The sequence below is a fragment of the Pristiophorus japonicus genome, unplaced genomic scaffold, assembly GCF_044704955.1.
Source record: "Pristiophorus japonicus isolate sPriJap1 unplaced genomic scaffold, sPriJap1.hap1 HAP1_SCAFFOLD_640, whole genome shotgun sequence".
In the NCBI taxonomy this organism is placed as follows: domain Eukaryota; kingdom Metazoa; phylum Chordata; class Chondrichthyes; family Pristiophoridae; genus Pristiophorus; species Pristiophorus japonicus.
Genome location: NW_027254552.1, coordinates 257,543 through 274,163, shown reverse-complemented (window position 1 = coordinate 274,163; position 16,621 = coordinate 257,543). Strand labels below are relative to the sequence as shown.

General features: G+C 43.9%; 1 long non-coding RNA gene across 3 annotated transcripts; it reads right to left on the bottom strand.

Moving 5' to 3' along the window:
- Positions 1-443: 443 nt before the first annotated feature.
- On the bottom strand, positions 444-11,713 carry LOC139255832 (uncharacterized). 3 transcript variants are annotated; one of them, XR_011592136.1, is made up of 4 exons: positions 11,618-11,713; positions 10,758-10,844; positions 6,321-7,645; positions 444-1,020 (listed from the first exon to the last, which is right to left on the bottom strand). It is a non-coding gene; the product is annotated as an uncharacterized lncRNA (long non-coding RNA). The 3 variants fall into 3 exon arrangements; XR_011592134.1 differs by lacking the exon at positions 11,618-11,713 and adding an exon at positions 11,214-11,587; XR_011592135.1 differs by lacking the exons at positions 444-1,020; positions 11,618-11,713 and adding an exon at positions 11,214-11,598 and having other exon boundaries at positions 6,630-7,645.
- Between the last annotated feature and the right edge of the window lie 4,908 nt (positions 11,714-16,621).

The window sequence follows — 16,621 nt, the reverse complement described above, 5'->3', positions numbered from 1 at the left end:
GAATCCCTCCCTTCTGCACCACTCTTCAAGCCACGTATTCATCTGAGCTATCCTGCTCTGACTAACACATGGCACTGGCAGCCATCCTGAGATTACTACCTTTGAGGTCCTACTTTTTAAATTTAACTCCTAGCTCCATAAATTCAGCTTGTAGGACCTCATCCCATTTTTTTCCTATATCGTTGGTACCTATATGCACCACGACAACTGGCTGTTCACCCCCCACCCCCCTCCAAAATGTCCTGCAGCCGCTCTGAGACATCTTTGACCTTTGCACCAGGGAGGCAACATACCATCCTGGAGTCTTGAGTGCGGCCGCAGAAACGTCTATCTATTCCCCTTACAATTGAACCCCCTACCACTATAGCTCTCCCACTCTCGAGAGTAAAAAGTGTTTCATTCTTTTCAAATGAGGGAACTATTCGGGCAGAGAATTACAGGTTTATTAACTTCATGCCACGTACAGGTAGTTTTATTTTTACCATCACTTACACCAACCATCACACACTCCAGGTGTATATCAGGAGATTGTGTGTGATGGTGAGGCGATCAGTGCAGAGACCAGTGTGTGGCTGCTCATTATCCTCAGTGTGATTGAATCCCCTTTCCCACTGAATACTGTGGACAGACATGGTCACCTTGGTAACGGAATGGTCAGTGTGACATCACTTTCTAAACAAGACAATGGGTTATCAATAAATGGGAATGATATTAAACTATCTGCAATTACATTCTGAATAAAAGGATATAAAATGGTGAAAAATAACTGGTGAAGATAATCATTTATTTTTGCAGAATGCACTTGCAAACATTATGATGTACTTTGTACACCCACACACCCCACATATATAGAGTGAGGTGTGTGCTTTTTTTCCCAGTTGTTTCTCTTAACCAGATGAGAGTTAGTGAACCCAGCGGACATTAGGACCCTGCGGCTGCCCATCCGGCGGTGCTGTAAGGTCCCGGTTCCAGGCTCTGTCTGACACAATCAGTGGGCCAGGCAAAGCTCAATGGAAAACACTGCAGGAAAAACAATCCTTAGCATTAAAATCTGTGAACAGTTGGCACAGGACACAGTGTGAATTCGTAACCTTTAACACACAGAGTGCCACTAAGTAGGGCAAAGTGAATTGCTCCCCTTCAGTCCTGTCCCTCAATCCCAGTCCATCTCTGGGAGATTGTTACAAGATTCACCCCATCCTCTCAACACAAATATTACCCACACAATACCAAATCAATAGGACATTGCCCACAGCTGCTGATAGCTATTAACAAGAATAAACCTGCTTCTAAGTAAAAAAACAAAATGATTGCATCCTTTCACACATGCAAATACATATCTTTATGATTATCAATATTTATAAATTCCTCTATCTATCATCTGTCTCTATATTTTACAGATGCAAGACCGGGTTCAGTATTAGCTGAGAGAGGTTGTATTGTAATATAAAGTGAGAAAGGGAATCGTGTCAAGTAAATGAGTTAGGGCCTCATGTAATATAAACAGAGACAAGGTCTAGTGCAGTAATAACTGCTACAGGGCCCAGAGTGATGTAAACAGATACAGGATCTAGTGGAATACAGAGACAGAGTGTGGTGCAATATTAACAGAGACAGGGTCCAGTGTAATATAAACAGAGACAGGGTCTAGTGTATTATAAACAGTGACAGGGCCTAGTGTAATATAAACAGAGACAGAGTCTTGTGTAATATAAACAGAGACAGGGTCGAGAGAAATATAAACAGAGACAGGGTCGAGTGGAATATAAACAGAGACAGGGTCTAGTTTAATACAAACAGAGTCAGGGCCTAGTGTAATATAAGCAGAGACAGGGTCTAGTGTAATATAAACAGACACAGGGTCTAGTGTAATATAAACAGAGACAGGGTCTCGTGTAATATAAGCAGAGACAGGGTCTAGTGTAATATAAACAGAGACAGAGTCTTGTGTAATATAAACAGAGACAGGGTCTCGTGTAATATAAGCAGAGACAGGGTCTAGTGTAATATAAGCAGAGACAGGGTCTAGTGTAATATAAACAGAGACAGGGTCTAGTGTAATATAAACAGAGACAGGGTCTAGTGTAATATAAATAGAGACAGGGTGTAATGTAATATAAACAGAGACAGGGCCTAGTGTAATATAAACACAGACAGGGTCTATTGTAATATAAACAGAGACAGGGTATAGTGTAATATAAACACAGACAGGGTCTAGTGTAATATAAACAGAGACAGGGTCGAGTGGAATATAAACAGAGACAGGGTCTAGTTTAATACAAACAGAGTCAGGGCCTAGTGTAATATAAACAGAGACAGGGTCTAGTGTAATATAAACATAGACAGGGTCTAGTGTAATATAAACAGAGACAGGGTCTAGTGTAATATAAACAGAGACAGGGTCTAGTGTAATATAAACAGAGATAGGGTCTAGTGTAATATAAACATAGACAGGGTCTAGTGTAATATAAACAGAGACAGGGCCTAGTGTAATATAAACACAGACAGGGCCTAGTGTAATATAAACACAGACAGGGTCTAGTGTAATATAAACAGAGACAGGGTCCAGTGTAATATAAACAGAGACAGGGTCTAGTGTTATAAAAACAGAGACAGGGTCTAGTGTAATATAAACAGAGACAGGGTCTAGTTTAATATAAACAGAGACAGGGTCGAGAAAAATATAAACAGGTATAGGGTCGAGTGTAATATAAACAGACACAGGGTCTAGTGTAATATAAACAGAGACAGGGTCTCGTGTAATATAAGCAGAGACAGGGTCTAGTGTAATAGAAACAGAGACAGGGTCTAGTGTAATATAAATAGAGACAGGGTGTAGTATAATATAAACTGAGACAGGGCCTAGTGTAATATAAATAGAGACAGGGTCTAGTGTAATATAAACAGAGACAGGGTCTAGTGTAATATAAACAGAGACAGGGTCTAGTGTAATATAAACAGAGACAGGGCCTAGTGTAATATAAATAGAGACAGGGTGTAGTGTAATATAAACAGAGACAGGGTCTAGTGTAATATAAACAGAGACAGGGTCTAGTGTAATATAAACACAGACAGGGTCTAGTGTAATATAAACAGAGACAGGGTATAGTGTAATATAAACAGAGACAGGGTCTAGTGTAATATAAACAGAGACAGGGCCTAGTGTAATATAAACAGAGACAGGGCCTAGTGTGATATAAACAAAGACAGGATCTAATTTAATATAAACTGAGATAGGGCCTAGTGTAATATAAACAGAGACAGGTTCTAGTGTAATACAAACAGAGACAGGATCTAGTTTAATATAAACAGAGACAGGGTCGAGAGAAATATAAACAGGGATAGGGTCGAGTGTAATATAAACAGACACAGGGTCGAGTGTAATATAAACAGAGACAGGGTCTCGTGTAATATAAACAGAGACAGGGTCTCGTGTAATATAAGCAGAGACAGGGTCTAGTGTAATATAAACAGAGACAGGGTCTAGTGTAATATAAACAGAGACAGGGTATAGTGTAATATAAATAGAGACAGGGTGTAGTGTAATATAAACAGAGACAGGGCCTAGTGTAATATAAACACAGACAGGGTCTAGTGTAATATAAACAGAGACAGGTATAGTGTAATATAAACAGAGACAGGGTCTAGTGTAATATAAACAGAGACAGGATCTAATTTAATATAAACAGAGACAGGGTCGGGAGAAATATAAACAGAGACAGGGTCTAGTGTAATATAAACAGAGACAGGGTCTAGTGTAATATAAACAGAGACAGGGTATAGTGTGATATAAACAGAGACAGGGTGTAGTGTGATATAAACAGAGACAGGGTCTAGTGTGATATAAACAGAGACAGGGTCTAGTGTAATATAAACAGAGACAGGGTCTAGTGTAATATAAACAGAGGCGGGGTCTAGTGTAATATAAACAGAGACAGGGCCTAGTGTAATATAAACAGAGACAGGGTCTAGTGTAATATAATCAGAGACAGGATCTAGTGAAAAAGAAACAAAGACAGGGTCTGGTGTAATATAAACAGAGACAGGGTCTAGTGTAATATAAACAGAGACAGGGCCTAGTGTAATATAAACAGAGACAGGGTATCGTGTAATATAAACAGAGACAGGGTCTAGTGTAATATAAACAGAGACAGGGTCTAGTGTAATATAAACAGAGACAGGATCTAGTTTAATATAAACAGAGACAGGTTCGAGAGAAATATAAACAGAGACAGGGTCTAGTGTAATATAAACAGAGACAGGGTCTAGTGTAATATAAACATAGACAGGGCCCAGTGTAATATAAACAGAGACAGGGCGTAGTGTAATATAAACAGAGACAGGGTCTAGTGTAATCTAAACAGAGACAGGGCCTAGTGTAATATAAACAGACACAGGGTCTTGTGTAATATAAACAGAGACAGGGTCTCGTGTAATATAAACAGAGACAGGGTCTAGTGTAATATAAATAGAGACAGGGTTGAGTTAATATAAACAGAGACAGGGTCTAGTGTAATATAAACAGAGACAGGGTCTAGTGTAATATAAACAGAGACAGGGTCTAGTATAATATGAACAGAGACAGGGTGTAGTGTAATATAAACAGAGACATGATGTAGTTACTGAATCACAGAGTCGAAGAATGATACATTTCAGATTGTGTACATCCAGCCCACTTGTGCCTGTGCTGGAACTCATGTGAAAGATCTAACCAATTATCCCACTCCACCTGCTCCTTCCCAATATCCCAATTAGTCCTACTCCCCCTGCTCCTTCCCAATATCCCAATTAGTCCCACTCCCCCTGCTCCTTCCCAATATCCCAATTAGTCCCATTCCCCCTACTCTTTCCCAATAGCCCTGCATTTTTTCCAATTCAAGTATTTACTCAATTCCCTTTAGAAACTTATTACTGAATCTGCTCCTGGCACCCTTTCAGGCCGTGTATTCCAGATCATAACAGCTCACTGCGTACTTACTTTCCTCATTTCGCCTCTGATTCTTTCGCTAGTTAAAACTGTGTCCTCTGGTTACACACCCTTTAGTCTCTGGAAACTAGTTAAGAACAGAAGAGCATAAGAATTGGAAGCACTTGGAGCCTGCTCTGTCACTCGATAAGATCATGGATTATCATCGACCTCAATTCTACTTTCAGGCCTGTTCCCCATAGTCCCGTGATTCACCTAGAGTCCATAAATCTATCTATCTTAGCCTTGGATATACTCAATGACTCGGCATCCACAGTCCTTTTAGGTAGAGAATTCCCAAGATTCACAACCCTCTGAGTGAAGACATTCCTCCTCAACTTGGTCTGAAAAGGCATACCCCTTATCCTGACACTATGCCCCCTATATCTGAATTCTCCAGCCAGGGGAAGCAACCTCTCAGCATCTACCCTGTCAATCCCCCTCAGAATCTAATATTTTTCAATGAGATCCTCTCTCATTCTTCTAAACTCCAGAGAGTATAATCTACTCAATCTCTCCTCATAGAACAACCCTCTCATCCCAGGGATCAATCTGGTGAACCTTAGTTGGACCGCCTCTGTGGCCTCACCAAAGCCCTGTACAATTGTAGTAAGACTTTCTCACTCTTGTACTCCAAACCCCTTGCAATAAAGGCCAACATGCCATTCACCTTCCTAATTGCTTGCTGTACCTGCATGCCAACTGTGTGTTTCCTGTACGAGGACACCCAAGCCTCTCGGAACACCCAACATTTAACATTTTCTCACAACTTAAAACATTCAGTTTTTCTGTCCTTCCTACTAAAGTGAATAACCTCACAGTCCCCCACATTATTCTCCATCTGCCACCTTATTGCCCACTCTCTTAACTTGTCCATATCCTTTTGCAGATGCTTTGTGTTCTCGGCACAGCTTACTGTCCCACCCATCCCAGATACTGCTCCTGATACCCAGCACCTCTCGATACTGCTCCAGATACCTGTCATCTCTTGAACCACTGCATCAAGATTGGGAACAAATGACTGGGCTGAGGCCTGTCTTGGATTAAAAACATGAGGACCACTGTGTCACCATCAACAGCAGCAAGTCAACAAGGCTTCTGCGACTGCACCTTCTAAACCTATAATCTCCACCATGTAGAAGGACAAGGACAGCAGGTCCATGGAAAGACCAGCACCTCCAAGTTCCCCTCCAAGTCACACACCAGCCTGACCTCAGCACATAGACTGCAGCATGGTTCAAGAAGGCAGCGGCTCACCACCACCTTCTAAAGGGGCAATTAAGGATGGGCAATAAATGCCGACCTGGCTCGCCCACATCCCGAGAATGAATGAAGAAATAAAGAATGAACTCACAGTGAGAAAGGAGCTGCAGAACTGCCGACACCATCGGCTTTAAGAAGACATTTCCCTTTGGAGATCAGATTGCCCATTGAGTTTGATTAAACTGATGTTAAAGTAACAATGCTGCTTTGCCCCATGACAGTAACAGATTATCAGAATATTTCCCATAATTTGAAATCGAATGTCAGACTTGGATGTCTTGTAGATTCATCTTTTAAAAAGTTGTGGGAACTCTGTTCTAAGCTGGATTCCACCCAGTTCGTAACAAGTCCTCAATCAGCTTGTCTTGTCATTGAGGTATCAAGGACTAGGCCCACGGTGTTTAAAAGAAAGCTGATTGATTTATTTGACATTTATACAGATTATCAAACTATAGCCCAGTTACAGTCAGAGACAAATCCCAATTTCCAGAATTAACATAGTTCTGTCTTGGGTGTAATTAACAGCAGAATCCAACCCCTGCAGTCAGTTGTGAACTTGTTGGTGTTTCAGGCGGTCGGATGATACAGTGAATCCCTTCGCACACACGGAGCAAGGAAACGGTCTCTCCTTCGTGTGAACTCGCTTGTTGTGTACCAGCAAGTGGGATGACTGAGTGAATCTCTTCCCACAGACAGAGCAGCTGAACGGCCTCTTCTCAGTGTGAACTCGCTGGTGTATCTGGAGACAGACAAATAGAGTGAATCTCTTCCCACAGACAGAGCAGCTGAACGGCCTCTTCTCAGTGTGAACTCGCTGGTGTATCTGGAGACAGACGAACAGAGTGAATCCCTTCCCAAAAACGGAGCAGGTGAACGGCCTCTCCCCGGTGTGAACTCGCTGGTGATTCAGCAGGTTGGATAACTGAGCAAATCCCTTCTCACACACAGCAGGTGAATGGCCTCTCCGCAGTGTGAAATCGTTGATGAGTTTCCAGCTGGGATGGGTAATTGAATCTCTTCCCACAGCCCTCACATTTCCACGGTTTCTCCATGGTGCGGATGTCCATGTGTCTCTCCAGGTTGGATGATCAGTTGAAGCCTCATCCACACAAAGAACTAGTGTACAGTTTCTCCCCGCTGTGAATGGTGCGATGTTTTTTCAGGATTTGTAACTGATTAAAGCTCTTTCCACAGTCAATGCACTGAAACACTCTCACTCGGGTGTGTGTGTCTCGGTGATTATCCAGTCACACTGATGTTTGAAATCCTCTCCCACAGACAGAACAAACAAACATTTCTCCTTCCACATTCAAAAGCCGATGATATTCTGGTCCTGATGACTTGAGTGACTCTGTCAGATCTTGATGTGATGTTTGGTTTGAGTTTCTCATCTGTAAATCCTCCTCTTCTAATACCCTGTAAAATGAGTTTACAAAAGTCATCACTGTAAGTACAAGATAGAAATTCACAACAGACAATTCTAGTTTCTATGCAACGTTTCTTCACATGCCCGGAATCATTTAACCCAGTATGTTAATTGCTTTCAGCTACTGGACTTAACGTGTGCCCCACAGCATTCCCTCACCTTCGATGTGTGAATAGAGCATCACGCCTGCAAATCTGGTTTTCAATTTACTCAGCAAATGTATTGAACAGAAGATGAACAAGTAAACAGATCATGGCCTAATATTACAGCTCTATATTCACAGGAGAAAGTCTATTATCTAACTCCTCGAGTGGACAAAATAAAGATCCAAAATGCAAGAGTCCCTCGAATCCTTTGTTAAAACATTTCAAATCTTGCCCAGTTCCTTCCTTATTGCAGAATTATCCCTCCCTGTGGGAGTCGATATTGGTCAAAAACTACCAATTGTAAATTTGTAACCAGCCAAAGTGGATAACCTCACATTTTCCCACATTATACTCAATCTGCCAAATTTTTGCCCACTCACTTCGCTTGTCTATATCCCTTTGCAGATTTTGTGTGTCCTCCTCACAATTTGCTTTCCCACCCATATTTGTATCAACAACAAACTTGGCTGCATTACACTCAGTCCCTTCATCCAAGTCATTAATATAGATTTAAATAGTTGAATGTGGGGTTAATCATGCTTTAGTTGTTATTTGCCACTTAATGTATGTGTTGAATTTGTTCAATGTCTGTCAGCTTCTGGTATAGTTTATTAACGTGGGCTCATTCTGTATCTCTCAGTCTCTGGTACGGTGTGTGAGTATGGGATTCATTCTGTAGCTCTGAGTCTCTGGTACTTTGTGAGAGTATAGGATTCATTCTGTAGCTCTCAATCTCTGGTACGGTGTGAGAGTATGGGATTCATTCTGTAGCTCTCAGTCTCTGGTACTGTGTGAGAGTATGGGATTCATTCTGTAGCTCAGTCTCTGGTACGGTGTGAGAGTCTGGGATTCATTGAGTATCGTTCAGTCTCAAGTATTGTGTGAGTGTAGGATTGATTTTGTCTCTATCCATCTGTGGTACTGTGTGAGTGTGGGATACATTCTGCATTTTTCAGTCTCTGGTACTGTTAGTGATTGTGGGATTCATTCTGTATCTCTCAGTCTGAATCTTCCTGAGACTTTTGGATGGGTATGTAATGTGTAGATAAGTCTCCAATCTGGGGTATATGATGTGGTTTTATTCTCTATCTTTCAGATACTATTTGTCTATTCTCTCTGATATTTGATTTGTCACTAAGGCTGCACAATTGTGAGATTAGCATAGTGGCTTTCCAGCTGATAATGGGTGTGTTTTTGGACTGGGATTGATGGATCCACCTGTGAATGGTATTGAGTTGTGGTGAAATGTTAACAACTTCTGTCTCTCCTGCTCTGTTTGATTGCTGGATTGAAAATGTATATCTGCAAATTGGGATCATTGCAGGACTGACTACTTCTGCCGTCTGTGAGTGTGGAATTGATAATCAGCAAAGAATTACTAAAAAAATGATTAAGAAAGGGAGAATAGACTATGAAAGTAAACTAGCACAAAATATAAAAACAGATAGCAAAACTTTTGATAGGTATATAAAAAGGTAAAGAGTGGCTAAAGTAAACATTGGTCCCTTAGAGGACGGGACCGGGGAATTAGTAATGGGGAACATGGAGATGACAGAAACTCTAAACAAATATTTTGTATTAGTCTTTACAGTAGAGGACACTAACAATATCCCAAAGGTGAATTGTCAAGGGGCTATGGGGTGGTAGGAACTTTACACAATCACTAAGAAGGTGGTACTCAGTAAGATAATGGGACTAAAGGCAGATAAATCCCCTGGACCTGATGGCTTGCATCCTTGGGCCTTAAGAGGAGTAGTGGATGCACTGGTTGTAATTTACCAAAAATCCCTGGATTCTTGGGAGGTCCCAACAGATTAGAAAACTGAAACTGTAACACCCCTATTTAAAAAAAAAGAGGCAGACAAAAAGCAGGAAACTATAGACCAGTTAGCCTAACATCTGTGGTTGGGAAAATGTTGGAGTCCATTATTAAAGAAGCAGTAGCATAACATTTTGAAATGCATAATTCAGTCAGGTAGAGACAGCATGGATTTATGAAGGGGAAGTCATGTTTGATAAATTTGTTGGAATTCTTTGAGGATGTAATGAAGAAGGAGGATGTAATGAAGAAGGTGGATAAAATCCAGTGAATGTGGTGTATTTGGACTTCCAGAAGTCATTTGACAAGGTGCCACATAAAAGGTTACTGCACAAGATAAAAGTTCACGGGGTTGGGGGTATTATATCAGCATGGCTGATATAAAGGATTGGCTAATGAACAGAAAACAGAAAGTCAGGATAAATGGTTCATTCTCGGGTTGGCAATCAGTAACTAGTGGGGTGCCGCAGGTTTCAGTGCTGGGAACCCAACTATTGTCTTGCTACAGTTGCACAGGGTATTGGTGAGACCACACCTGGAATACTGCATGCAGTTTTAGTTTCCATATTTACAAAAGGATATACTTGCTTTGGAGGCAGTTCATAGAAGGTTCACTTGGTTATTTCCGGAGATGAGGGGGTTGACTTCGGAGGAAAGGTTGAGTTGGTTGGGCCTCTACTCATTGGAATTCAGAAGATTGAGAGGTGATCTTATCGAAACATATAAGATCATGAGTGGGCTTGACAAGGTGGATGCAGAGAGAATGTTTCCACTGATGGGGGAAGACTAGAACTATGGGGCATAATCTTAGAATAAGGGGCCGCCCATTTAAAACAGAGATAAGGAGAAAATTATTTTCTCCGAGGGTTGTAAATCTGTGGATTCACTGCCTCAGACAACTGTGGAAACTAGGACATTGAATATATTTAAGCAGAAATAGACAGTTTCTTAACCGATAAGGGAATAAGGGGTTATGAGGAGCGGGCAGGGAAGTGGACCGGAGTCCAGGATCAGATCAGCCAAGATTGTATTAAATGGCGGAGCATGCTCGAGGGGCCATATGGCCTGCTCCTGCTCCTATTTCTTATGTTCTTATCTCTCTGTGTATTTGCACTCTGTGAGTGATACCGTACTTACTGTGTGTGACAAGGAGCCGGTTGCACTGTTCCTTATGTCTCAGGTGGAGCAAACTTCACATTTGTTCCGGTTCCTTCAATTACTTACCTGGAGGAAGAAAATGTATCTCTGATCATTCAAGAACAGGAGAGGTAGAAAATACTAAATGATGAATGTAATCGTTCAATTAATATTCGTTATGAACATTCACAAAGGGAAGCCAGCGATACAAACAGTTTGTGTCTGACTCGACTGCAGTATTGTAGCACCCAGCTTCTGCACACCAAGTGTGTTAGGCAGATTTACAGCAATTTACTGACATCCAGACACAACCCAACCCCTGCTTCAGGAATGGGACTGCCCGATGGAGCACGGATCTTTACACAGCTCAGTTTGCTCCTCCCCTCTCCCAGGGCACTAACCGTTCAACCAAAAACAATAAGCCGCTGTTTAAAACATGTCCTTCACATTTCTCACCCGGTGCCTGCAATAGATGGTCCTTGTATAAATCCTCAGTGTCCGGCTCTGCTTCCACTGCTCGCTGTCCAATGACAACAAACACGGTGAGACTGGAACTAAAGCAGGAACGTTCACTACTGGTTTGCAGGGAGAAAGCAGCAATGATTGTAAACAGCAGATCCTTCCCATTCTGTCTCCCTTACCCGGGACACACGCTGTCCACACACAGCCCGAGAATGGCCTCTCCCTTCCCCCACTCACTCCACGCACTGAGACCAGTTCTTGCTCCACTCCGCCTGTTACACACAGACCCCGAATCCCCCTGAACTTCCCCCGGACTCAGTGCCGATCTCTGAGCCCATCTGCGGACACTCTCCCAAAGCGATGTGCTGTTGTAAGGAGGCTGCTGCTCGCTGCCTTACCCCGGGGCCGCGGAGTCTCCATTCCCGGCTGTTTAAACCATCTCCTTCTGCTCACTGAGTGAATGGCGCTCACAGGCAGGGCTGGGGGAGGGAGGGCGCATGCGCCCTTCTGCTTCCTGGAAATCGACACAGGGGGCGGGGCTTAACCCCGCATGCGCAGCTCTCTGCAATAATTCAGCCTTTAAATCAAAGTGAACTTTTCCCAATTTACTTTTATCAGAATCTGAGCAAAGCAACTGGACCTGGGGGGCAAGGACAGAGAATGTTTAAAGCTGGGAGCCTTGACCTTTTGAGATGCTCAATTTGGGATCATTCTGTGCACATTGTTTTTCTCTTGGTGAACCAGGACCAAGCAGACAGAGTGCAAACCGAGCGGAGGGAAAGCTCCTCACAATCAGCTGGCGACCAAAGCGGCCCGGGAGAGCGCCCCGGCCACAGGCGGAGTGAAGAAGTCTCATCGCTACAGACCCGTCACCGTGGCTCTGAGGGGGATCCACCGCTACCAGAAATCCACCGAGCAGCTGATCCGCAAACTGCCCTTCCAGCGCCTGGTGTGGGAGATCGCTCAGGACTTCAAGACCGACCTGCGCTTCCAGAGCTCGGCCGTCATGGCCCTGCAGGAGGCCAGCGAGGCTTACCTGGTGGGGCTCTTTGAGGCCATCCACGCCAAGCGAGTCACCATCATGCCCAAACACATCCAACTGGACCGCTGCATCCGTGGGGAGCGCGCCGAGACTCCCCCTGCCCCGGCTCGAAGCTTCAGCACCAAGTGCAACAACGGCTCTTTTCAGAGCCATCAAATCAGCAAAGGAAAGAGCTGCGACCGGCACCAGGTAAACTGGCCTATGCACACACCATGCAGGTCTTGTAGTGTTACTGTAACTGGGGGTTTATACAGTGCAGGAGGTGAATATCTGACTGTGTGGGTCTTATAGTGTTACTGTAACTGGGGGTTTATACAGTGCAGGTGGTGAATATCTGACTGTGTGGGTCTTATAGTGTTACTGTAACTGGGGGTTTATACAGTGCAGGTGGTGAATATCTGACTGTGTGGGTCTTATAGTGTTACTGTAACTGGGGGTTTATACAGTGCAGGAGGTGAATATCTGACTGTGTGGGTCTTGTAGTGTTACTGTAACTGGGGGTTTATACAGTGCAGGAGGTGAATATCTGACTGTATGGGTCATGTAGTGTTACTGTAACTGAGGGTTTATACAGTGCAGGAGGTGACTATCTAACTGTGTGGGTTTGGTCGAGGTGTCCCATATACTGATTGCACCTGCTCAACGTGGGTAGGAATAAGTAAATTATCCACAGACCGGGATAGATTTTCAGGAGAGAGCACGAAGTCTGAATCCTGCCTTTAAACCCAGCTCTTAATGCGGTGACAGGTGGGATACTATTTGGAATATTTTAAAATGACCAGAGCTGTAATTCTGGGTCATTCCTGTATGCAAATTTAAAGGGTAAAATTCTGCATGGTTCAATGCATTCGCTTATACTGAAAATGTTTTAGCCTCATTTCTGATCAGGAAATTCGCAGCTTGATTGCCAGAGATTCAATCTGTTAAATTAGATCTCGAACAATTATAATCCATAGACCAGTAACCAGCCCTTTCACAGATACTGTGGGTGGTTCTAAAAAGAGTCTTTGGGTTATTAGATTAAATCCTGTCCGCTTTACTTGCTCTTGGACGAAGTGGTGGTTTTCTTGGGCAGCAGCACAGCCTGGATATTAGGCAGCACCCCGCCCTGAGCGATGGTCACCTTTCCCAGCAGCTGGTTGAGCTCCTCTCGTTGCGGATGGCCAGCTGCAGGTGCCTGGGGATGATACGGGTCTTCTTGTTGTCGCGGGCCGCGTTGCCGGCCAGCTCCAGGATTTCAGCGGTCAGATACTCGAGCACAGCAGCCATGTAGACCGGGGCTCCGGCACCCACACACTCAGCGTAGTTCCCCTTTCGCAGAAGCCTGTGAACACGGCCAACAGGGAACTGCAATCCGGCCCGGGAGGAGCGAGACTTGGCCTAGGCCCGAGCTTTTCCGCCGCTTTTTCCTCTTCCACACATTTCCACAATCCACAAGTTCAGAGAAAGAATGACAAGCTCCTCCCACATCTGCCCTTCTTATACATCCTGGAGGGATGCAGGGAGTGAACTTGTGATTGGTCATTTCTGATGACCAATCACCGTCTTTTTAGTCCGCCAATGAAAAGAGGGCGAAAATTATTGTTAACAGTCCGATCTTTGACGAATTTTCAATTTCAAAAAGCCCGCCAATAATTTTTACAAGTGCGGATTATATTAATAAATTCATCATTAGTCAAAGAGTTTTAATTCCTTCTGTCTTATTCTATATTACCTTGCAAATTCCAGGATGTTACAATCAGGATTAAATTCGGGTTCAGTTTCAAACAGTATGTAATGGGCGGGAATTTTCCGTAACGGGACACATTCCAGCTCAATCTTTGTGCAATTTGGGAATCACAGATGGTGATCGATCCTCCGCACAGGCGGGAGTGAGACCAGAACTGGGAGTCCTTCTGTGAGAAAAGAGGGACAGAGTGTTCAAACTGCCCCCGTTCTGGTCTCTGGAAGAACTCCCATTCTGGCTTGTTACACACGGAGTCTCGGTTAATAAGCAGATTGACCCCGAACTACAACTTTATTTTAAACTATAAAGAGAGAGAATGAGGTGACTAAAGTCTGAGTCTCACCCCCTAAAACAAGATCATAATTCGTCGGCAGGCGACCAGGGACAGTGTGTGTAGTTTACTGGGAGGGAAATTCATCAGCGAAGCTAAGGTTGAACTGGACAGTAAAACCGCTTAACTGAGAATTCAAATCTAAATCTACAGCTGGATCTTTAAAGGTTGTCAAACACACTTGCTCAGGCAATAACTACAGTAAATTAAGTTTAAAGGATGACGCGTTTGTGCAGCTCTTTCAACGATGTTGTGGGTGGCTCTTAAAAGAGCCGTTGTGTTTGGGGTTTGTTCTGTCAGGACAGCGTGGAGTTTTACTTGGAGCTGGTGTACTTGGTCACCGCCTTTGTCCCTTCCGACACGGCGTGCTTGGCCAGCTCCCCGGGCAGCAGCAGGCGCACGGCGGTCTGGATCTCCCGGGAGCTGATGGTGCGGCGCTTGTTGTAATGGGCCAGGCGGGAAGCCTCACCCGCGATGCGCTCGAAAATATCGTTCACAAACGAGTTCATGATGCCCATGGCCTTGGAGGAGATGCCGGTGTCTGGGTGAACCTGCTTCATCACTTTGTAGATGTAGATGGAGTAACTCTCCTTCCTCGACTTTCTGCGCTTCTTGCCGCCCTTCGGTGGTGTTTTCTTGATTACTTTCTTAGCGCCTTTCTTGGCAATTTGTTTCTTTTCCTCAGGCATCGTCTTGTTCAGTCAGGCACAATTATGAAGGAAACTCAGCTCGGAGCTCGCATTATATAGGCAGCCCCACACTCCGCCCACAGCCCGATGCTAATGAGGGATGCGTGAAGGCAATGACTGTGATTGGTTCGTGGGCTGCGTTGTCAATTTCTATTGTTCTGTATCTCTCTGATTGGATGTTTAAAGAGACCAATCAAATTTATTGCTCGCCACAATCTCAAATTCTAAGTCATCGATTACATCCCCTCCCGATTTATACTCTGTTCTTTATGTTTCTATTCTGCTCTCAGGCAAAAATGGTTACTGACGGACGGTCTTGTGAGGAAGGTTCATTCACGTGTTTTCCTATCAATAATCTGAACAGCAAAGTCGCTGTCGATCTAGATTTCTACATGTTCGAGAGACATTAACCGGTTTATCACCGAGATTGCCTGAGGGTCACTTCTGATCAGGACCTGGGAGTCCTTCTTTGAGGGCAAGAGACCCTCACTGTCCTTCCGCTCACCGTTTAATACAACACCTTTCTTATCGGTCACTGCTGTAACTACATTAGCTGTTTCTGTATTACCTTCACCTGAAATATGCCGTACTTTCTGTGCCGTAAAGGGCCTATTTCCCTTAGCACAGAGGGCATAAATTTAAAGTAATTGGTCGAAGATTTAGAGGGGAAATGTCTTCATGCGGAGGGTGGTGGGGTCTGGAACTCACTGCCTGAAAGGGTGGTAGAGGCAGAATCCCTCACCACATTTAAAACTACTTGGATGTGCACTTGAAGTGCCGTAACCTGCAGGATTACGGACCTAGAGCTGAAAAGTGGGATTCCGCTGGATAGCCTCTTGTTGGCCGGCGCGGACACGATGGGCCGAAGTGGCCTCCTTCCGTGCTGTAAGGGTTGACAGTGGATGGGCAATGGCAGACATTTAGAGACCGCATGGATGAGCTACAATTGTACATTCCTGTCTGGCGTAAAAATAAAAAAGGGAAGGTGGCTCAACTGTGGCTATCAAGGGAAATCAGGGATAGTATTAAAGCCAAGGAAGAGGCATACAAATTGGCCAGAAATAGCTGCGAACCCGGGGATTGGGAGAAATTTAGAACTCAGCAGAGGAAGACAAAGGGTTTGATTCGGGCAGGGAAAATAGAGTACGAGAGGAAGCTTGCAGGGAACATTAAAATGGACTGCAAAAGCTTCGATAGATATGTAAAGAGAAAAAGGTTAGTAAAGACAAATGTAGGTCCCCTGCAGTCAGAATCAGGGGAAGTCATAACTGGGAACAAAGAAATGGCAGACAGATTGAACAAGTACTTTGATTCGGTATTCACTAAGGAGGACACAAACAACCTTCCGGATATAAGAGAGGTCAGAGGGTCTAGTAAGGAAGAAGAACTGAGAGAAATCCTTATTAGTCGGGAAATTGTGTTGGGGAAATTGATGGGATTGAAGGCCGATAAATCCCCAGGGCCTGATGGTCTGCATCCCAGAGTACTTAAGGAGGTGGCCTTGGAAATAGCGGGTGCATTGACAGTCATTTTCCAACATTCCATAGACACTGGATCAGTTCCTATGGAGTGGTGGGTAGCCAATGTAACCCCACTTTTTTTTAAAAAAGGGAG